Consider the following 24,992-nt stretch of genomic DNA (forward strand, 5'->3'; position numbering starts at 1 on the left):
CCAGGTCTCATGGGCATTGGCCGGTCAGGGGTTGGCAATACATGGTAGGGTCGCCAGCAGGGTGGTCACTTTCACTTGTATTTTTGTTTTGGTTTTATCAGCAAATATGCAGTCACCAATAACCCATTCTGGAAACAAAGAGGTTAAAGAAATAGCCATAAGTGAAATGTAAACTCAACATGGAATACATTTTATAGTGTTGATCAATCATTGTATCTACTGTATGGTTTGAAACAATCTATTTGATCAAACAATACTTTATTTTGGATGTGCATGTTTTATACCAGACATTCTGAGGGATTGTACTGCTGCAAATAACACAGCATATGCACAGATATGCTAATTGAAGTGGTAGCTATAAATGCAGTCTTTAAGAAGGTTTTCTTTAAGTAGTTATTTTAACTACTGACATTTCACATTATGCAGTATTATATTTCCGAGGACTTAGACAAGTTAGTCTTTGTTGGGGGGAGTTAGGAAACATTTCTCCAAGATGAATGCATAATTAATAAAAAAAACTAAAAAGCTGGTATATAATAACACATTTTATCTGCTTTCCAAATCTACTAGCAGAGAGAAAAGTGGCCACACTCAAACATTTGTATAAAGCCTGTAAAGTTGTCAGCTTTAAATCACTAGGCATCTTGACTTTTAACCTTAGCACTAAAGAGTATTTTCCAAGCACTTTAGCTCTGTTCTTCAAGGCATCAATTAGAGGTTAGCCACTTCTCAGATCTTGTTTTGCTTGCGTTTGTATGAATTTGTCATGCCTTGCATTTGACACCAAGTTAATTAGTTTTTTATTCCATCTGAACTTTAACACTAGCTGTGATTTATGTGGAGAAGTGTATCCAATAAATATCCATAGGAGTTTCTTTGCTGCTGTTCCTTGGCTTTTTTTTAAATCTCACAAACAGCAGGACAGTCACCTTTCAGATCTCAAATGTCATGTTATGCAAGTTTAATTTGTTAGAGGAAGTAACAGTTTACACATAACAAGCAGTGCAGCAGTACAACATACACAGTAGGAGGTGTGAAAAATAAGGGTGGTTGTTATGACACTGATGGAAATCAGCAAACAAAAGCTGGAGTGGAGAAAAGGTTTGTGAGTGATCAATACAATCTGAAGAATTACAAAGAAAATGTATACTTCCAAAAAATAAATTTACAAACTCTCATGATAATCAATATAGTCAATGTGAATGATATAAGACTGTATGTCATATACTTTACATACCAATCTTACAACATATCAATCTAAAGTTTAGTAGAAATGTGCAAATGTCTTCAAATCTGCTTCATAACATTTATCACTAATTTCTCATCCATTTTTAGTTCTCACTACATTTTCGCAAATGCTTACAGTGCTGAAAATGTTGGCCAATTTTACCACAATTTCACCACTTTTTAGCAGAATTTTTTTTTAAATAGCAAATTATTAACGGTCATGTAAACTGCATATTAACTTTTAATGTTTTGCCATTATTTACTTTTGGAAATCTCCTCTGGTACTCAAATTTCAGCAAAACGTTTGCACGTCTCTAATTAGGAAAATGGTGTTAGGTGATAGATATCATAATAGCAAAATAACCATAGTACATCTGCAAAAAAAAAAACCAACAGCATACAAAAAATATATATCTTTCAGCCAACACAGAATTACTACTTTGAAAATCTGCTTGACACTCCCTGCTGCACGTATAATACTTCTGTAGCCATGTCTCCATCTGCCCCCCCCCCCCCCTTCCTCCTCACTATGTTGCTCCGCAGGGGAACTACACTCCCAAGAATGCCCCAGGAGCTGAGGTCATGTGACACAGTACAGCCAATAGGGCTGCTAGAATCTCCTGAGGGGAGATTGGAACTTTTGGAGCGCTTGAAGTGCAAGCTGACAGTTTGTTCAGTTGGAGCCAGGACTGAGACAGGTAAGATCTGGGTGTCAGTGGCACCCAGACTAGGTCATAGTAACCCCCTTAGGTCCAAGATAGTTCCCAATCACCTAATTAGTTTGTAGCTGCTTCAGGGAAACCCCTAGCTAGGGACATTTCCCCATTAGCTGTATATAGTTATGCTATAGTGCCAGTGAAGACGCCACGTTGTGAAGCATATCCTGCTGGAACCCACCCAATGCAGAGGCTGAGGCTTCGCTGATGGCAACGTCACTGGATCTCCAGGATCCCTGTTGTTAATCGGCCGTTCCAAGTATTGGAGTACCCGGCAGGTACCTCAACTAAAGTGCACCAACGGTTCACGGGTAGCGCTACCATACACACTTTTGGGTGGGCTGTGACATTGGGTAAAAGGACATCCGGGTATTGGTGCCAAGCACGCTTTGTACTGTGGGGACACTCACTTGGTGTAAGGGGGTTGGGAGTGTATATAATAATAATAATAAGCATGTTCTTGTATAGCGCTACTAGTTTTACGTAGCGCTTTAAAAAGACATTTTGCAGGCACAGGTCCCTGCTCCATGGAGCTTACAATCTATGTTTTTGGTGCCTGAGGCACAGGGAGATAAACCAGGAACAGGTTCCCCTGCTTCAAACTCGGTGCCTGTCTCTCAGTGTGTCTCAGTTTGTCTCAGTGTGTCTCTCTCTGTGAGTCTCTCTCTCTCTCTCTCTCTCTCTCTCTCTCTCTCTCTCTCTCTCTCTCTCTCTCTTCAGTACAACCTGTTATATTCTACTGGTGTGTGTTTATTATATGGTCCTGCACGGGGTTATCCCACATAGTTAGGATCCCGCGCAGATGGAGGCACTTTTGTCAACCGGTTCAGGTACACCCCAGGCTCCCAGTAGTGGAGGTTCAGGCCTCCTGTGAGCCACAGGTAATGCACCACGTACACCGTAGCTGCTATATCTCCCAGGGGGTGGGGGAAAGTGCGTTACACTTCTATTATTTGGTCATTTTGTATTTATTAAACTGATGTCTTTTGATGCACTTTTTAAATCAAGAAATCTTGCTGTGCTTTCGAACTCGAACTAAAGACATGTAAAAGCAATTTGCATACGAAGCATTTCTTGTTGTTTATACCTAAACACACAGTCCAGTTTTTTCTTTTATTATTCAATATTTTAAATACTTACAGTAAGTCATTACTGTAACTGCCAGTTTTCCTTTTTCCTTTCTTCCTCTTATAGTGGCTTAATTACACTTCATCTTCTTGTGAACTCGTTTAATGTAAACAAACGTTGTGACTGCACTTTAGGTGTAAGCTATTAAAGACCTTAAATTACAAAATTCAAGTTTATTGTTCCTTGTTATAAGATAATTGTACCTCAAGAGACTATCCGTGTACAGAGAGGTCCTCAAATGGCGGCAGCTATACCGAACATAAAAAGACTCAACCAGAAACTTTGAAATGGTAGATTTTCAGAAGAAAATCTTGTCAAAAAAGGATAAATAATCCTCTGAATCCTTCTTCTCAAGGATGTCTTCTTTCTACCCCCTTTGTATCTAAAGCCCTCTCCCACCTTAAACCTTTTTCACTGACTGCCCCACACCTCTGGAATGCCCTTCCCCTCAGTACCCGACTAGCACCCTCTCTATCCACCTTTAAGACCCACCTTAAGACACACTTGCTTAAAGAAGCATATGAATAGCACTGTGGCTATTCTGAACACATGACACATAAAGCTTGGCCCCCTGTAGATGCACTTACCAGAACTCCCTCCTAGTGTCTCTGTACGTTCTCCCTACCTACCAATTAGACTGTAAGCTCTTTGGGGCAGGGACTCCTCTTTCTTAATGTTACTTTTATGTCTAAAGCACTTATTCCCATGATCTGTTATTTATATGAAACTGCAATCTTGAAAGAAGCTAGGAAAGAAGTAGAAAAAATCTTTGCAAAACTCTTTACACTGTTGAAGAACAGGACAATTCCAATGTAATGGAGTAATGCCATAGTTATCCTCATTCACAAGAATGGAGACAAAGAAGACCTCAAGAGCTATAGACCAATCAGTCTACATCTAATAACTTACAGGATTTTAACGAAGATACTAATTGGTTGCAACAGATCCTGTATTTTCCTCAGCCTAGAGAACAAGCAATATTTCGCAGTGGATACAACACAATGGACGACATCATCATACAAGAAGTGATTTCTAAACGTAATATATTATATATGATCTATCACTCAGTTTAGGATAATGCAGAATATCACAACATATCCCCCCATAATGCAACAGAGGTTAAAATAACACTGGCTACACCGGTATAAAGTAGATGCAATATGATACTTAATTGACTCTACTATTGACCAGTAATATCAGTCATGTTATGCCAAGCAGGTTCTCCATCCATGTACTGACAGAAATATTTCCCTCAAGGAAGTCATTTCAGACTATAAAATAACAAAATAGTATAGCACAGCTAGGAAGCATAAGACAAAGGGAGAATACTTTTTTTTATTTAGAATGAAGAGGTCTGAGTCAGCAGTATAGAAACACACTACTGTCCATATACTGTAGTTTACAATGCTGGATTCTATTCAAAATAAATAATGGTCAAAACTGGCCAAAGATACAAAACTCTTATCCAGAAATGTACAGTAAATCTTCATATAATCAGTACATCCTGTACTCTGTACTATATCTTTCACTTTAGAAATGATTTTGAGTTTTTTATTTCAACTAAAAGTCATCCTACTTTTTTAATAAATTGCATATTTTTCTAAGGTGAGACAGTTTTTAAGATCAGAAGAATGCTTTCCCATTCCAAATTAAACATTAAAAAAAATGTGTGCCACAAAAGAGTAACATATACAGATGTAACAGATGTTATTACCCCCATTAATATGAGGTAACACACAAAATAACACATTAAATGACACTAGTTATCTCCTGAACCATTGTTTCCAATGACACTAATGTTAAATAACGTGCCAGCGGTTATACATTAATGCATTGCGTTAATGGGTGCAATAACGTCTGCTCCATCTCTAACATAGAGCTGCTGCTGCTGTTTGGACACTAGGAGGTAGATCCCAGATGTCTGTCATTTCTGCGCTAATAACGCACGTTAACCGATAATGGGAACAGACTTTATTTTTCGTCTTATTAACGGATATCGTCACAGAGAATGAGATGCAAAAATAACATTAGTTCGTCAAAGGATTTTTATGTCTCAGAGACACATTTTCCAATACACTGCACATGCTCAATGTTCACTCTTTGACGCACGTTATTAATGCATGCAATAAAGACGCATTACTCATGTGCCTTGCCAAAAGCTAATGCAAATCTTATTCTAATATTAACAAATGTAAAATGTTTACATTTCTTAACTTTTTCCATTCTTTATAGTGCATATTCTTCATATGTTATTGTACATTAATACAATTTAAATATTAATTAATATTATTGAGATATGTATGGATATACATTACTGTACACCCATATAGTACTTAATACAGTCTTTATTATATTATACATTATACAACATATTAGTACACACCAACATACCAGTTTGATCATTAAAAACCATATTATAGTTTATGATGTGTTTCAGACATTTATGTGATCCCTAATATTTATCTTTGTATGACACATATGTTTTTGAAATGAAAGGGTTAAGTACTATACTCATTTTATTGCTTTTACGCTATTCCCAGAAAAAAAACTCAATGATAACCAGGGTCTGGATGTTGGCAACGCCAGCTTTTGGAATGCCTTAAATATTGCAGCGTTATTACCATGCGCTAACATGAACGGAGGTCTGAGGATCTCAGTTTTTAGGTAAGCTGGTCATTACCATATGATTTGCGTATGAGTAAGCAATATGTGTGCTAAAATGTATGGACCCACTACTTTACAGTTGAATGCGAGGACATCGTAACGCTAAGACTGTTTTCCTGTCTCTTTGAGGTTGTTCATTAAAATGTGACAAATATAAGAAGCGAGATTACCCAGCTCGATACATGTCACTGGCACAAATTGATGCAGATGCATTTTGTAGCGCTTGGATTTAAAGCAATATGCGCCATTTTGAACCATATTCTATTGCTACATTTAAATCTAAACCTTGGTGTAGAACTCAAGGCTAGATTCATTTAAGAGCACCAGCACTTTTGCTCAGCCCAACGCTCTTGGATTGCATTTGCATGTGCAAAATGCTGACATATATTTATCACCAAATTTAGACACAAATGGGTTTATTTACTAAAATCTCCTGTCAGAAAACCAATGAAAAGCTATTGGAATTCCTTTTTTAAATATGGGGCAATTCTTTTGCACACCAGTTTTACAGCAATGAATTTCCTCCTCCCCCTTCCCTATTTTATTGGCATTCTGACTTTATTGTACTTATAATTTTTGTAATATTACACTAATATTACACTATATACAGGTCTGTGTAGCCAATAAGAATAAACTATCAAAGGGAAAACATAAGTTAATATAACAATAAATACACATTTAGCTACCATTATTACACCTGCTGGTGCATGGCATTAGCTCTGCGACTTTTTCAAATACAGTGGTGTCTGCTCACCCTGGAATATTCTGGGTCCCTGCTCTTGAACTAGCTAGCGAGAGCAATAATGTCTGCTACAGTACAGTACATCTACAGTATAAGTGATCCCTTTGTGCTTTAAAATGTTGTTATAATTTTTGGGGGCATTTATTGATTGAAATCCCATCAATTTAGAGATATTGTACTGTATAATACTCATTATGTTAATTGAACATTGTGGGGGCTCTTTTAAATGTGGAAAAAAAAGTTTGCAAAGGCAGAGTCATGGATGTGTTTTATCATAATCATGAATCTAATCATACCTTTGTACATGTTGTATTTTTAAACCAATGGAACTAATAATTAGCATGTACAGTAGGGCCTCGCTCATACAGTGAGTTCCATTCCAGGTCGCCGCCGTAAAGTAGAAATCGCTGTAAAGCGAGGCCCTACTGTACTGTAATGTACCTTTGAAAATAGAGAATGCAGCGCTGCAAACAGACTGTTTCACTGACAAATGGCATCCGACAAGGAGTTGTGCACGCGCTAAAACTGTTGCTTAGTGACAGCCAGATACTCAGGTGCTGTGCACGTCATGCCAAGCGCCGAACCTAATGAATATGGGTATACATTGGGAAACGCTGTATGAGCGGAACGCCGTAAAGCGGAGTGCTGTAAAGCGGGGCCCTACTGTATTGTCAAACACAAACCACGGCATTATATATTAGGTAGAGTTAGGTGAACGTTTCACCAAAAGCTCGCTGCAAATTCTGTCCTAAAAAGTTTGGTTCACTTAAAAAAAAAAACGTTGCCCTGAAATATGTGAGGGAGAGAATTGCCTGCTTTCGAGTGTTTTTTTAATAACAAAATGTTGTAACAAACTTTGGTGGGATTTGTGAAAAAATAATAAAGTTTATGCAAAAATGTGCCACTTTTGCCCTTCTCTAGTTATACTTCTGAGGTGTCATAACCTTGAATAAGTACATATTGCATATTGAATATAATTGAAGACACTTGCACCTGCAAAGAAAATTCATTATGTTGCCTTTTTGTGTGAGAAGTGATGGCATTTGTATCCACAAACATACGCGAAACATGTTGGTTCATGTTTTATACGTGATCAAATACATTTTTCAATTTTAGGAAGTCACCCCTCTCCATCTCCTTGATTGGCTGCGCGTCGCAACTTTTCCCCATTTATTCTAGCATTCTGGCGTACAGCATGCCGGAGGATTCTGGATACGAGCCAGGAGATAGAAACAGAGGAACACACCTGCAGGAACAGTGTGTTCGTCCGATCTTATCAAGGACTACAGTACAGTACTGTATTAATGGTAACTACCCCCAGACTGCACGTATAGTATATATAATTATATGGACTTGACCAGTACCTCTTACATATATTTAGAAGATCATTATAGGGAGGATATTGTATTGTACTTTGTTATTCCATCCCTCTGTTGGAACACCCTTGAGCACCAGAATCCATGTTCACAAACATAGAAGCCCCATTATTAGTAGTTGCAATAATTTAGTGAAGACCTAGTACAGACATGTTCTAAAATCTTTTGAATACATTGTGCATTCCCTCAACAAGTAATGCAGCTTTCAATGCTCCCCTTTAAAGCTGCAGTTCAAGTAATATCCTACATGTGTGTGTGTTTTTTTTTTAAATAAATCAGTTCTGTACTATGAGAAAATACTTGTAGCATTTTGTAAACGATTTTTAAAGTATTTTTAATGTATTCTAATGTAACAAGCATTTTTGTTTCTATAGCAACCATTTACAAAGTCAGATCCCCTTCCTCTTCTGAAACTGGCTGTGGCTCTTGAGCCTTGCCCTCTCTCAAGCAGTGCACCAATTATATCTGGTGACTGCCTGGTCACATGATCTTCCACACAGAACTTTGCATCTTGGGTACTCTTCTGCAGCACTAACAGTGATTTAATGAACCCCAGAGCTGAATCTTTGCCAATCAATCACAGGAGAACAGATCGATCAGCAACTTAGCTAGTCACTTGTCAGTTTGCAGATTGTATTGATGCACATATTGAATGGGAAAAAATAATAATTTCAACCGGCAGCTTGAACTGCAGCTTTAAGTGGACAGAAGTTTCTGAATTGTTATGTTACCACATTTCTTGCTACATATATAAAATGTCCCAGATCCACAGAGGTCTGTTAAGTCTGTTTATAATGGACATTAGTTTCCATGAGGCTAATGGAGATCCACAAAGCTAATTATATGCAAACACAATAGCCTTTAGGCCCCTCATTTGATTATGTCTAATGCGGTGGTACAGGTAGCTAGTTAACGCAGGTATAAACAAACAGCGATTGCTACAATTAAATGTGTTCTAATGAGAAGGCCCCATGTTCAATATACTATATACCTGGCATCTCCCTTCAGAAATAGTGTATTAACCCCTTAAAATCATAGTGGCCATAAAGGCATGAATTGCCAAGAAGGTAACCATAGAGGTTAATACCATCATCCTAATTACCTTAATAACCATTGTATGTCACAAATAGGACACTGGACCTTTGGATTGCTTTTAATTTTATTATTACTTTTCTTCTTCGTGGGTATTTGGCTGTCTTTCAAATATTTTTTTTTATGGTTGGGCATGTTCTGGGGGGGGGGGGGGAGCTTTGCCTTAATTTGTTTGTGTTTTTCATTCACATTGCATTTATATTTGTTCACTGGATGTTGTTAGATTTATATCACTTTAGCACATGTTGATAGCACTATAATTACTTGAATTTATTCACATTCATTATACACTCCAAATATAGGCGCACCTTTCCCACTCTTTCTCCTTGTATGCTTTCATACAGCCTGCTGTTCCTGCCACTGGGATCCACTCCTGCCATAAATCTCCCCGTGTCAATCGGCCTGCTGTGGATTGCAATAAGGTGTTGCACACCCCTTTTGCATAGCATTGACACTAATGGCCATTAAAGTAAATGGCACGCCATTTTAACAATAAGACAGGCCTTACAGCTAATTATGAGAGCTTTAAATACCCTCATTAGCACTTAACAGGGCTTCAGTTAATGGCTTGTTAAGGTGTTAATGGAGTTTGTGTATTTTTTCTGAAAACCAGAATCAGCAAAAATATGAATTTTGAAACTTTTTTTAGTTAGTCTGTTCAGTTGCTTTTCTGTTTAATACAGAGAAAGTAAATGTTTGCATAGTACCCTGTATAATGTATACATAACTTGGAGTCTGTTAGTTGTTGCTATTTACAGTAAATGTTATTACCTCCTATGGAATGGACTACAAATTCCTATTGACCTTAATAGAGCGATTTGTCTTAAAAGTCTATTGTTCCCACATACAGTACCTTTGTTTCAGCCCCTCTTGGCCTGAACTGTACATTGTATAAATAAGAAGTTGTCCAGTTCTGGAACATTTTACAAACAAGAATCGAGAGTTCAGATCCCAGGGCCCAAACTGGTATTAAAACAAAACCTTGTTCTTGATCCCACTTTAGCTCGAATCTCGCAGAATTTTCTATTCCTAAAATATGCTGCTCCCTTCCCTTGATGCTACTTTGCATCTTAGGCCAGGGTGGCGCTGAGTGGGCGGTCGCGTTCACGCTGGCCGCTCTGAAACACATTGAGGCAATGTGTGTGGCCAGCGTGAGCAAGCGCCCGCGAATGCTCGGCGCTTAGATGCATGCAGAGCAAGCAAAAATTTGATTTTGCCGCTCGCAAGTGCGTCACGTGAGCGGTTCGCTCAATGAGGGCGAAACAACTCCGTGACGTCGTGGCCGCGCCGCCAGACAAGCACGCACCTAGCAGGCCACGGATCGCCCAGCCGAGCAGGGCACAGCGCACAAACGCTAGCTCGCCCGCTCCCTGCCTGCCCGCAGCCTCACACATCTGCAGTGGAATGCTGCATGGGAAAGAGGCAGCACAAGGTGCTTCTGCAGTCTACAAAAGACTAGAAAGATAGAAATCACAAGAGCGAGCCAGAGAGACACAAAGCATAGGGGAAGAGATGATAAAGACACAGGTACAGAGAAAGAGAAACACAGTACAGAGAGAAGAACACAGGGTATGTGACTCTATCTGCTGGATAGTACATATGTATCCTCATATTCAACCCCTGTCGATCCCCTTTATTCAACCCCTTTATTCAATCCCTTTATCCCCTGCAGGATAAAGGCCTCCCCAATGGTCTTCCAAGTACTATAGTAAGCCCCTGAGCCAACTGCACGGCAGACCACAATTCAGGGGTCCCAAACGCTAATATAAATTCTTAATAACCTGTGTAGTAACAGGAAGAATGATTTATAGTAAATCTGTCAATATTAGTTGCTAAGTTCTAAGTCTGATTGAAGCTTTTAATAACCTGTACATTACCAGGAAAAGCACTCTGTATTAGAGTTGTCACAACCATACTGCAAGCCAGCAAGTTCCCTGAGTGGAAGATGCTATGGAGTGAGCCCTTAACCATTTAAATGTGGGAGGGGGTGAGCTACAATTAGGTAGGAGGTTGCCACCCTCCAATCAGCCAAGACTAGCTGAACAACAATTGTAAAACATACTGGACACCTAACAAGCTCCTATTGAACCCCCAAAATAACCACAACATATTTATAAGCATATGAGTGTCACAGAGGAGTGCTACTGAGCATGGCAATATATATTTAAAATCAGAGACAGAACATAAAACACAGACAGAGCTCAGTTTTTAGCACATCCAGTGAAACTCATACACGGTACAGTGCCTGCTTACAACAATTTTGGCCAAAAATGTTAAACTAAAAGATCATTTTACTTGATATTTATACATATATATTTAGGCACTGTACCGTGTATGAGTTTCACTGGATGTGCTAAAAACTGAGCTCTGTCTGTGTTTTATGTTCTGTCTCTGATTTTAAATATATATTGCCATGCTCAGTAGCACTCCTCTGTGACACTCATATGCTTATATATATGTTGTGGTTATTTTGGGGGTTCAATAAGAGCTTGTTGGGTGTCCAGTAAGTACTATAGAAGCAAGCCTCCCTTCTTCATATTGCTCCAACAAATTTTCTAATTTCACCCTTTTATCATACTTTTGGTCATCATCTTCGTGTGTTGATATCTACTGGGAATTCAGTCGATTACCATCTTCATCAAACAATGATAATTTCTTCTTACGATATTTCTGTCCCACAGCCATTTTCTTTTCTTTATCATTGTGATGATGTTACTGACATTTGTTTACTTTCAACGTTCAGTATTTTACCTGTCTCTTAAGACAGGGGTGCACAAACTTTGTGTGCTGTGCCCCCCTTCCTGCCAGACTCTGTGCTCCCCCCCCTTACCTAACATCCGACATCAAATAGCGCGGGGTCACGTGAACCGCAGGGTCATTTCACGCACGTTGCCATGGCGATGCGTCACGTCAAATAATGCCACGTTGCCATGGTGTCGCGTCGCCAAAGACATGGTAGGGGATACTGCAGAGGCCTCACGCGGTCCCCTGGCACAATTTAAATGCCATGGGAAAAGTGCAGGGCCTCTGCAGCTGCCGCGCCCCCCCAGAAAAAATCTTGCACGCCCCCCACTTTGTGCACCCTGTCTTAAGGTAATGCCTAGCATACATTTCTCAAAATCTGCTTTGAGTTATTTGCAGCTTCTGAATTATTTAGGGTCAAACTTTCCTATTCATTAGTTAGAACAGACTCACTCGAAAGATTGTCTTGTTTTTTTAAAATGCGCTCCATACATCTTCATTCTCCTATTGATTTGATTCAAAGGGTTCTCATCTTTATTGATGGCCAAGGTATGCACAGTTTTCAACTTCTTGTAGTTTAATTCCATATATTTCTATCTTTGTAGAGTACACACATTTGTTGAACATCACTTTGGTCTTACTGAGATTCATATGGAGGTCCACCATTTTACTTGCTTCTGTAAGTTCTCTGATTTGTTGCTAGAGGTCTTGAATCTTCTGGACTTGTGGTAAAAAAAAATGTCATCGTAAGGTACTCAAGTATTCACTATTGATTTTGATTCCTTTTTCTTTACAATTCAATGCCTTGATGTAAGGATTCTGCTCGATTCGTGCTGGATTTTCACTACGATCCAGGTTTTCTGTCTTTTCTGCCCGTTCTGCTCACTGTGGCCATTTTGGATACTGGCAGCATGCTTTATATGGCTGCAGTTACTATAGGGAGTCGCCGAGTAAAGTTCTTCCCTTTTGCAGCTCCTGTTGGTCTTTGCAGTTACGCCTTACCTTCTTTGCCTATTTTGATTCCCTGTTGCTGATACGGGACCGTGACCCCAACTTCGCTGCATTCCGCCTGCCCTGATTTCTGCCTGTCTCCTGGACTTTGCAACTCTGCCGCCAGCCCTGACCCCTGCTTTCATAGTGACTACGGATACTCTTACAAGACTCTGACCCTGGGCTGTGGTCGGTTTATTTTGCATCCCTACCTCAGCCCTGCGGGTCCGCTTTCTGATTTTGAGATGAGCATCGTCACATTTTGCTCGGCCAAACATGGACCCCGCTGAGGTAGAGCGAGCCGTATCTCTCCAAGGAGAACTACTCGGAGATCATGAGACACACCTATCCCTGCAAAACCAACAGCTGGCACTTATTTCAAGTCGACTTCAGGACATTATTACGCAGCTGGACACACTCCAGGTGGGTTCTACCCTGCACTGCCCTTACCGGAAGCTTGTCCGGCGCCAGCCCCATCACCCCTTACGCCCAGGGAACCACCAGGATCCAGATGCCTCTGTGTTATGGAGGGGATCCTATTGCTTGTAGAGAGTTTTTGAACCAATGCTTGATTCAGTTCGAACACCAGCTCTCCATGTTCGGCACTCACCGACCCAGGGTAGCCTACGTCATTTCCCTACTAACGGACAAGGCCTTGGCCAGGGCTTCCCCTCTGTGGGAGAGAGAATCCCCACTGATCAACGACTCCGTTGCCTTTCTGCAGGCATTTAAAAGATTATTCAATGCCCCCAGTCGCGTTTCCTCTGCTTCAGCTTCTCTCCTTCGAATACAACAAGGAATCCGTACCACAGGCCGGTATGCCATTGAGTTCTGAATCCTTGCTGCAGAGATGGGCTGGAATAATGAAGCTCTGGTGGCAGCATTTTGGCAGGGGCTTTCTGAGCATTTAAAGGACAAACTGACTTGCCGGGATCTTCCCAAAGATCTGGAGGAACTGATCGCCCTCTGTATCAGAAAAGACCTCTGGATACCAGAACGGCAGACCGAGCGAACCAGGTCACCAAAAACAGCAAAAATTCGGCTAGCTCCCCATTTCAACACTCCTTTTACTGCACCTTTCCCAGATGAGGAACCGATGCAATTAGGGGATACAAAATTTCCTGAGAAGGAGAGAACTAGGAGATGAACCAGGGGGCTGTGCCTGTACTGTGGGCTCAAAGCTTACCGTGTCCGAGACTGTCCTAAATCAGTGAAACCCCAATGCCCAGTGAAGATAGAGGAATATTCTCTGGACATTTCTTCTTCTCCTTCACCATATCCTTCACAGCTCCTCCTGCCGGTTTCACTCTCCTGGAGACCACCATCCATTTTCACTCAGGTTTTTGAGGATTCAAAAGCCGCAGGGAACTTCATTGACCATGCATTTGCAGAATTCCACTCCCTTCCTCTCTGTACTAGGGAGATTCCATTAGCAATAGTGGCTATTGATGGAAGACCCCTGATACCTGGGACCATTAATCTTGCGACTAATCCTTTGCTGGTAACGGTTGGGGCACTTCACAAAGAGTCACTATCATTCTACGTCATTTGCTCTCCCTCGACTCAAGTGGTTCTAGGACTTCTCTGGCTGTGGTACCACAACCACAAGATCGATTGGACGATCAATCAAGTGACAGCCTGGGGACAACTTTGCCATGGATCTTGTCTTCCGGTATCTCGCACCATCTCCGAGGTTCGGCTACCTACTGAGACTTCCTCATCATGCCTTCCAGTTTACAAGGAATTTGCCAACAAATTTGACAAAAATCAGGCAGATGAGTTACCGCCACACAGACCTTATGATTGTGCAGTCGATCTACTCCCAGGGGCCATCCCTCCTCGAGGCAGCACCTTTTGGAACCAGAAACCAAGAAACCAAGGCTATACATTTCGGAGAACATTCAGTGTGGGTTTATTCGCAAATCAAGTTCTCTTGCTGGAGCGGGATTCTTCTTTGTTTCCAAAAAAGACAGTTCTCTCAGGCCATGTATCGACTACAGAGGCCTAAATAAAATCACTTTAAACAACAAATATCCGCTACCCCTCATTCCTGAACTCTTCGACCGCTTACGCAAGGCTATGATCTTCACCAAACTGGATCTTCGATGAGCCTACAATTTGATCCGGATTAGAGTGGGTTATGAGTGTAAAACAGCCTTTAATAACCATGACGGACACTACGAATATCTAGTCATGCCATTTGTCTTATGCAACGTGCCGGCCATATTCCAAAATTTCATCAACGAGATTTTCCGGGATTTATTGGACCAATTTCTCGTGGTATATCTGAACGACATCCTTATCTTTTCCAGTTCTTTGAGAACACCAGGCCCAGATTAGATTAGTTCTCCAAAGACTTTGGGACCACTCCCTCTATTCCAAGTTCGAGAATTGTCAATTAGAACAGAAGATTTCTTCCCTTGGGTTCGAGATGGATCATGCGAAAGTATCGGCAGTGCTGGACTGGCCCTTACAGTAAGTCCAAAACTGATACACTGATTTCTTGGGTTCCCCAACGACTACCGATGACTACCGATGACTAACGACATCAAAGCAGATGCTCTATCTTGACAATTCTCTCCTGATGGCTCCGAGGAGATAGACGTGAAACCCAGTGATTTAGAGTGGCGCTTTAACACAGTGCAGGTGGTCTAAAAAAATTATAAATATAAGTGGTGAAACTGAAAAAACTCTCAACCTTCCAGGGAATATACACTGATTCCCTCACAAAACGTATGGATCCAGGGGGAGGGAAGGGAGCAGGATCGTCAGGAACACCCAGAAAGAAACATATAAATACAGATCATGGTGTGGTATGAAAATACATATGAGTCAGAAATCCGGAATTACTTGGCTCTTATGAATAACCTACTTACAAGATGTAAGGTTTAAACCAGCGTTTGTATAAGTAAAGATGAATATACTGGCTCTTCTATTTGGGATCGCAGGCTGCAGCAGACTGGTAGTTTAAATGGTATGCCTGCTGGGACCTTCACTTTCACAGTACAGCAATCGCATTCGTTCAGAGAAGAGAGGAGAACATAGGGTTTCACCAGGTAACACCAATTTTATCGAAGTAGCATAAAAGATATGTACTCACAATATATAATGTGAACACAGTCACATAAAGGTATCTTTTAGGGCAGCGGCGGCTTGGCAGATGGAAAAAACGAAAAGGTCCTCCACTCCACTCAAACTTCCCTCCGCGAGGGTGCCCCCTCGTCCGGTGCCGATGGATGGCGTCTGTCGTCACTTCCTGGCCTGGTGGTGACGACTTCCGGTACGGGCGGGATGATCGGAGGGTTGGAGGACTCGCCTAACCGTAGCTGCACCTCTGGGGTAGGAGCAGGTTGACAGACTGCTTCCTTCCTTGATTCGGCTCAACGCGTTTCACTGCATCCGCAGCTTCCTCAGGAGCAATGATTGTGTCCCATAATGGGTGTTACTTAAATAGCATCTTCAATTAGGACACTAATTGAAAAAACACTTGATTACATTACACACTGATTCTCCCACAAGGGTACACAATACTGTGGTCCAAAAATTACGGCGCATATAAATACATATATTAATTTTATTCACTCTCATATGAGAGGTTCTAAAAGATAAAATATAAATTAAAACATATTATAAAAACTAAAAATCATCATTAAAACTCGGATAGTTGGTAATTATTAGAGAAGGTCCATACATAGAGGGAGAGAGAGAGAACATAGATTAGTAAAGTAAATGCAGTGTATATAAAATCAGATAACAGCATATATATATATAAAATTAATAAAATTTCAATTAAATTAGATTATTTACATATATCAAGATAATTAAAGTGCAAGTGCAATATTTAAAGGAAAGGTGCAATCTCAAAATCCACATTAAGACCGTTAGGTGTCAGTGTATTTAGTTTATGTACCCAGTACATCTCCCTTCTACTTAAGTCTAGATTTCTATCCCTTCCTCTCCAATGTTGTACTACATGCTCAATTGCAGTGAATTTTAATCCTGCTGTATTGGAGTTGTGGAATATAGAAAAGTGCTTAGAGACATTATGGGACTGGATACTTCTTCTGATATTGCTGAGGTGTTCTAAGATGCGTATCTTAATTGCTCTTGTGGTTTTACCCACATATTGTAGCCCACATGGGCATTCGAGGAGGTAAATTATGTAATTTGAAGTACAATTCATATATTGTTTTATTTTATATTCTTCATTTTTATTGTTACTCATGAATTTCTTTTTTTCTTGGTTTTTATGTCCGCAGGCTTTGCAAGAACTACAACCATAGAAACCCTCCAATTTTTGGAGCCATCCATCTTTCTTTGTTTCCAATTTCTTTAAAGCACTTGGAGCTATCATTCCCTTCAGGTTTTTTGCTTTTTTGAAGATAACCTTGGGGTGCTGTGGCATATTGTCTTTCAGGATAGGGTCATTTAACAAAACATGCCAGTGTTTATTAATTATTTTCTTGATATTGTTTGACTCTTTATTAAAAGAAGTTAAAAATGCTGTGTCGAAATTTATATTGGGAGTTTTGTCTTTATTTTTGGGTACTATTAAGTCCTGTCTGTTTAGACAGTTAGCCTTGTCAAATGCTGCGTCCAGGAGGTCTGTCTTATAGTGTTTCTCAACAAAGCGTTCTTTTAGTATGTTACACTGATCATTAAATACTACTGTATCAGTGCAATTACGACGCATCCTTCTGAACTGATTATATGGGACATTGTCCATCCATAAATTCTGGTGACAGCTTGTACGTAAGATGTAATTATTACTGTCCACTTCCTTAAAATAGGACCTAATTTTTAACGTACCATTCTCTATATAGATAGTAAGACCTTACTATCTATATAGAGAATGGTACGTTAAAAACTAGGTCCTATTTTAAGGAAGTGGACAGTAATAATTACATCTTACGTACAAGCTGTCACCAGAATTTATGGATGGACAATGTCCCATATAATCAGTTCAGAAGGATGCGTCGTAATTGCACTGATACAGTAGTATTTAATGATCAGTGTAACATACTAAAAGAACGCTTTGTTGAGAAACACTATAAGACAGACCTCCTGGACGCAGCATTTGACAAGGCTAACTGTCTAAACAGACAGGACTTAATAGTACCCAAAAATAAAGACAAAACTCCCAATATAAATTTCGACACAGCATTTTTAACTTCTTTTAATAAAGAGTCAAACAATATCAAGAAAATAATTAATAAACACTGGCATGTTTTGTTAAATGACCCTATCCTGAAAGACAATATGCCACAGCACCCCAAGGTTATCTTCAAAAAAGCAAAAAACCTGAAGGGAATGATAGCTCCAAGTGCTTTAAAGAAATTGGAAACAAAGAAAGATGGATGGCTCCAAAAATTGGAGGGTTTCTATGGTTGTAGTTCTTGCAAAGCCTGCGGACATAAAAACCAAGAAAAAAAGAAATTCATGAGTAACAATAAAAATGAAGAATATAAAATAAAACAATATATGAATTGTACTTCAAATTACATAATTTACCTCCTCGAATGCCCATGTGGGCTACAATATGTGGGTAAAACCACAAGAGCAATTAAGATACGCATCTTAGAACACCTCAGCAATATCAGAAGAAGTATCCAGTCCCATAATGTCTCTAAGCACTTTTCTATATTCCACAACTCCAATACAGCAGGATTAAAATTCACTGCAATTGAGCATGTAGTACAACATTGGAGAGGAAGGGATAGAAATCTAGACTTAAGTAGAAGGGAGATGTACTGGGTACATAAACTAAATACACTGACACCTAACGGTCTTAATGTGGATTTTGAGATTGCACCTTTCCTTTAAATATTGCACTTGCACTTTAATTATCTTGATATATGTAAATAATCTAATTTAATTGAAATTGTATTAATTTTATATATATATATGCTGTTATCTGATTTTATATACACTACATTTACTTTGCTAATCTATGTTCTCTCTCTCTCCCTCTATGTATGGACCTTCTCTAATAATTACCAACTATCCGAGTTTTAATGATGATTTTTAGTTTTTATAATATGTTTTAATTTATATTTTATCTTTTAGAACCTCTCATATGAGAGTGAATAAAATTAATATATGTATTTATATGCGCCGTAATTTTTGGACCACAGTATTGTGTACCCTTGTGGGAGAATCTGTGTGTAATGTAATCAAGTGTTTTTTCAATTAGTGTCCTAATTGAAGATGCTATTTAAGTAACACCCATTATGGGACACAATCATTGTTCCTGAGGAAGCTGCGGATGCAGTGAAACGCGTTGAGCCGAATCAAGGAAGGAAGCAGTCTGTCAACCTGCTCCTACCCCAGAGGTGCAGCTACGGTTAGGCGAGTCCTCCAGCCCTCCGATCATCCCGCCCGTACCGGAAGTCGTCACCACCAGGCCAGGAAGTGACGACAGACGCCATCCATCGGCACCGGACGAGGGGGCACCCTCGCGGAGGGAAGTTTGAGTGGAGTGGAGGACCTTTTCGTTTTTTCCATCTGCCAAGCCGCCGCTGCCCTAAAAGATACCTTTATGTGACTGTGTTCACATTATATATTGTGAGTACATATCTTTTATGCTACTTCGATAAAATTGGTGTTACCTGGTGAAACCCTATGTTCTCCTCTCTTCTCTGAACGAATGCGATTGCTGTACTGTGAAAGTGAAGGTCCCAGCAGGCATACCATTTAAACTACCAGTCTGCTGCAGCCTGCGATCCCAAATAGAAGAGCCAGTATATTCATCTTTACTTATACAAACGCTGGTTTAAACCTTACATCTTGTAAGTAGGTTATTCATAAGAGCCAAGTAATTCCGGATTTCTGACTCATATGTATTTTCATACCACACCATGATCTGTATTTATATGTTTCTTTCTGGGTGTTCCTGACGATCCTGCTCCCTTCCCTCCCCCTGGATCCATCCGAGGAGATAGAGCCACCTGCACAGATAATCTCTGCCATATCTTCATCACTTCTACAACAGATTTTGCAGGCTCAGGCAGAGGATCCTTGGTCAACATCCACATGTTCATCTAAATTATTTGTCCCACACAAATTCTGAAATGAGGTTTTGTTATGGGGTCATAACTCCAAGACAGCTGGTCATTCGAGGGTTAGGAAGCCTTGCAAATTTCCTCGAACGAATATTTTGGTGGTCAGATCTCCGCAAAGCCGTACAGGAGTTTGTGGCAGCATCCATTATATGCGCTCAAACGAAGGTGCCAAGGACGTTACCCTACGGATTGCTCCAGCTCTTACCCGTTCCAACCCGCCCATGCATGCATGTGCATCTGAACCTATGATATACTTAGTGTTGTGTTATATATCAATAATCCAATCGTGTTGTTGTTTAATACTATAACAAAAGTACCCGACTATCACCCTCTCTATCCACCTTTAAGACCCACCTTAAGACACACTTGCTTAAAGAAGCATATGAATAGCACTGTGTATATTCTGAACACATGATACATAAAGCTTGGCCCCATGCAGACGCACTTACCAGAACTCCCTCCTACTGTCTCTGTACATTCTCCTTACCTACCAATTAGACTGTAAGCTCCTCGGAGCAGGGACTCCTCTTACTTAATGTTACTTTTATGTCTAAAGCACTTATTCCCATGATCTGTTATTTATATTATCTGTTATTTATTTGATTACCCTGTGTATTACTACTGTGAAGCGCTATGTACATTAATGGCGCTATATAAATAAAGACATACAATACAATACAACACACTCAGATCATTAAGGCAGTGCTTTGCTCCTGTTATACACCTCTCCCATTTTGGGTATAGAGGATACATCTAGCTTGTGGTTACTATTTAATGCACCTCATTAGATCTATTAATTAATCACTCACATGGTTTTCAAACGAATGCTATTTATTAGTGCATTTTAGATTTGTGGTTCTGGTCTTAGTTGGTTATTTTTACTAGTGCTGCATCTGCCTCCTATTCCTTACCACCCGACTAGGAATACACTATGTCTGAGTGTTTATTTATTTAGTAAGGATTATAGGCAGTTCGTCTCACATAATTATTTTAATTACTGTTATACTCACAATCGGTAATATATGTTTTAAGTAATGTTAATAAAAGCTATATTTTATATCTGAGTGGTGTGCATTTAATTGAATGTTTTCTTTTGAGCACACTGTCTTGTGAGCTTATCACTTTACTGATTCACTTTCAGTTCACAGTTTGCACCCACCTAATAATTATCGATTACATTTTCAAGTTAATTAGTATGGTTTGTAGTTGCTCACTCCCTATCCCACCCTCTTTTTATGTATTTTCATGGTGTAGCAAATAAAACATCTGTAATTGAGACATGAGAATGTGCAGAAGTCTTTCAAAATTACATTTAAGTATCATCGTTTCAAAACTTGCCACAAGAATAAAAGAGGGATCCAAACTAAAATGAAAACTGACATGAACCAGAGCCCATCTCAAGAGTTTTCATTACACTATGTGGACTATACATTTACCAGAAACAAATATAATGATGCATGAGCATTAGTACTTTTTTAATATACACACAGAATTCCAGCACATTGTGTGTGTGTGTGTGTGTGTGTGTGTGTGTGTGTGTGTGTGTGTGTGTGTGTGTGTGTGTGTGTGTGTGTGTGTGTGTGTGTGTGTGTGTGTGTGTGTGTGTGTGTGTGTGTGTGTGTGTGTGTGTGTGTGTGTGTGTATATAATATATAAAATTAACAAAATTATAATATTTAACAAAAATACACAGTGAAATACCTATATATTCTCTTGAAAAAGGGTCATTTAGTTAAACCATTTGGCCAAAGCATTATACGCCTTCAAGCCACATCAAGGCAACACCAAATTTGCAGGTCCTAACTCTACCTGATTCAAATTCTAATATACCCCCATATTTGGAGGGAGAATGATCACATTTGATCTGTCCAAACCCAGTAGCATGAACAAAACCTGCTGACTTGAAAAGTGGAGAGGGGCAAGCTTAAACCCTGTGGGGGAGGGGTAACTAACCTCTAAACAGCTGAGACAAGCAGGAAAAAGTTAATAAACACACAGAATCCCAGCAAGCTCCAGAAGCCCCAAAACATTACACATAAAATATATATTTATTATATTTAAAATATATATTTATATTTGGCGTGGCCACATGTTTACAACAAAAGACAGAAAAGCCCAAAGCTACATCCAATATGACAAAAATACACAGTGAAATATCTATATATTCTCTTGAAAAAGGGTCATTTAGTTAAACGCTTTTTGGCCAAAGCATTATAAGCCTGCAAACCACATCAAGGTATGACCAAATTTGCAGGTCCAAACACTACCTGATTAAAATTCTCATTTACCCCCATATTTGGAGGGAGAATTATCACATTTGCTCTGTCCAAACCCAGCAGAATGAATAAAAAAAGTGGGGAGGGGCGAGTTTAAACCCTACGGGGGAGGAGCCACTTTAATCAGGTAATGTTAAGACCTGCAAATTTTGTCATGCCTTGATGTGGCTTGCAGACTTATAATGCTTTGGCCAAAGGGTTTAAATAAATGACCCCTTTTCAAGAGAATATATAGGTGTTTCACTGTGTATTTTTGTCATATTTGATGTAGCTTTGGGCTTTTCTGTGTTTTGTTGTATACTTTTATAATATACTGTATTTAAAACCATAAAATCATGTATATTAGATAGGAGACATTGAATTGAACAGAGTAGTTCTAAGTACTGAATGTTAGTGCTTTAAAGCAGAAATGTTACTAATTTTCAGAATTCGGATTTTATTTTGCCTTTTATATAACTTTACATATCATGTGTACCACATTTAGTTAGGCGGAAGAAAATAAATGTATTTGGGATAGAAAGCGCTCTATCATGTATGGGATGCCTTGTTGAATTGGGGTGCAGTGGGATGGTTTTTGGGGTATTACTAGTCATTTTTAGTACTCTGTGGGGAGGTGAGTGAGAAAACTGGATAGCTGATTGTTTTATTAACCCCTTTAACACACATTCACACATGCACACGGGTAGCGTGTACATGACAAACTGTATGACAAAACAGTATATATGTGTCACGCTGTGCTCACCACAAACAGGACTGAAGACCACGGGGCTGAGGTGGGGATGGAAAGATGCCATGAAGTGCTGAGCAGCAGGTGACTACCCTACCCATATGAATGTCAGATTTATGCTGGTACAATTGCTGCTTCATTTGTCTAGAAGTCTGTCCTATGTACAGAATGCCACATGGATCTTTCAATACATATATAATCCAGGAGTTGTCACATGTGGAGAAATCCTTAAACTTCCTCACCATTTTTCGGATGGTTGAAAGTCTCACCCGTGACCATCTCATTTCAGTGACAGCAGTGAAGGCTGGAATAGGCGCCCTTTTGTTTGTCAGTAAAGTATGTTTTTTTTTACTCCACCGATATCCGCTCTCACTAATTTATCCCCTATGCTCTACAGCAGGGGGGCGCAAACTTTTTTCCCTGCGCCCCCCTGCCGGCTGTCCCCTCACTCCCGCGCCCCCCCAACCCCAACTTACCCTCGCACCGGCGTAATGACGTCACGTTGCCATAGCAACGTGACGTCACATGACCTCGCAGCGTCATTTTGACGCCTCGTTGCCATGGCGACGCCGGGAGGAAGCCGCCGGAGCCACGGGTAAGTATGGTTTACAGAGGCCCTGCAGCTCCCCCGGCACTTAATTTAAGTGCCTTCGGGAAGCGCGCGGGGCTTCTGTAAACCCCGCGCCCCCTCTCGGCAGTCTCGCGCCCCCCCTGGGGGTCGCGCCCCACAGATTGCGCATTGCTGCTCTAGAGTCTAGACTCTCCTGCAAAAAAACAAAAGTAATCACCTAAAAAGATTATTAATAGAGTTATCCTTATTCAGAATCTGCCAGTGTTTTTGAACTATATACTTTACTTGCCTTCACAAGTTGCAATAAATTGACACAAAGGGGATATTGAGTTGAAGCCTACCACTATTCTTTCCCTCTGTCAAGGGAGAGCTCCTGGGTAACTTAGCAACTTCCTTTAAAAGCTGTTGTCAGTATGTTTTGTCAGTGAATTTGTTGTCCTTTTTTCTGCTTTAATACTACACTGTACCTCTTATCATTCCCAGAGATCCTACGTACTCTCAAAAACTGACTACAGTATAAGGTAATCTTTTAATTTTACTAGATGAATGAAAAATCTCAGCGTGCAAAAAAAAATTCCTGTCAGTATTTTTACGGATCAGATTTTTAGAAAGATGATGTCCCTACTTTTATACTAATAAGATCTAAAAATGTATTTTCTCTTGATCATACCCTAGGGCAGGGAGGCGCAATCTTTTTCCCCTGCGCCCCCCTGCTGGCTTTCCCCCTCTCCTGGCCCCCCCTCTTTCCTTGATTCAGACGTTGTGGCATCATGATGTCACGTTGTTCTGGCAATGTGACATCACATGACCCCGCTACATCATTTGACGCCGTGTTGCCATGGCGACGCATCACCTGTAGCATCTGAATCAAGGTAAGTAAGGTTTACAGAGGCCCTGCAGCTCCTCCGGCATTAATTTAAATGCCTGCGAGAAGCACGCGGGGCCTCTGTAAACCTCACGCCCCTCGCTGTAAATCTCGCACCCCCCCCCCCCCCGGTGGGGCGCTCCCCCCACTTTGTGCACCGCTGCCCTAGGATAAATGTTATTGTGGGATGTGCATTGTTGACCCTACAAATCCTGCTTTCCAACTGTTGGGCACTACATTTTCAGACAAAGAATATGTCATCAATGTAGTGCCCCCAGTGGAAAACATGTTGAATAATATCTCTATTATTCAGAAAGTGCCTATTCTCAATTAGAAACATAAAAATGTTCGCCTACAATGGAGCCCTTAGATCCGTACCCTGTGTTTGCAAGTAATTTTTTAGTTAGCGTAATCTCTAAGAGTTTTATCAAGAATGCAAATCTATCTTCTGTCAGCAATGTTGTTCTTAATGATTCCTTCACTGCCTTTATGCAGTGTAGTATCCATTATAATTGTATCTACCTTTTTTTACTATTATCTGTAGGATATATTCAGGGTATTCTCTGACGGAGCCGGCCACAGTGGGTTTCTCTTGAGGATTACTTAAATCCTTGTTTATTTTTGGAGTAGATATAATACCAGGGCCACCAGGTGTTTCTTTATTAAATATTAACTGGTATTGTCATCTCATAATCTTATTTCTCTCGCTTTAAGAACTACGTCCTGTATGGACTTGTAATTGTGTCCACAGGATACCTGGAAAGGCAACTGTAATGATCAGGGTTACTAAGTTGTCTAGTTCCTTCAGTTACATAT

The 24,992-nt window shown here is 40.1% G+C and overlaps 1 long non-coding RNA gene across 1 annotated transcript; it reads left to right on the forward strand.

The window, feature by feature from the left end:
• The first annotated feature begins 1,915 nt into the window (after window positions 1-1,915).
• Window positions 1,916-24,992, forward strand: LOC142492173 (uncharacterized). Its single transcript, XR_012800793.1, has 6 exons — window positions 1,916-2,221; window positions 5,612-5,735; window positions 7,594-7,784; window positions 22,765-22,824; window positions 23,795-23,832; window positions 24,721-24,992. It is a non-coding gene; the product is annotated as an uncharacterized LOC142492173 (long non-coding RNA).

Source organism: Ascaphus truei, chromosome 4 (genome assembly GCF_040206685.1).
Source record: "Ascaphus truei isolate aAscTru1 chromosome 4, aAscTru1.hap1, whole genome shotgun sequence".
NCBI lineage: Eukaryota > Metazoa > Chordata > Amphibia > Anura > Ascaphidae > Ascaphus > Ascaphus truei.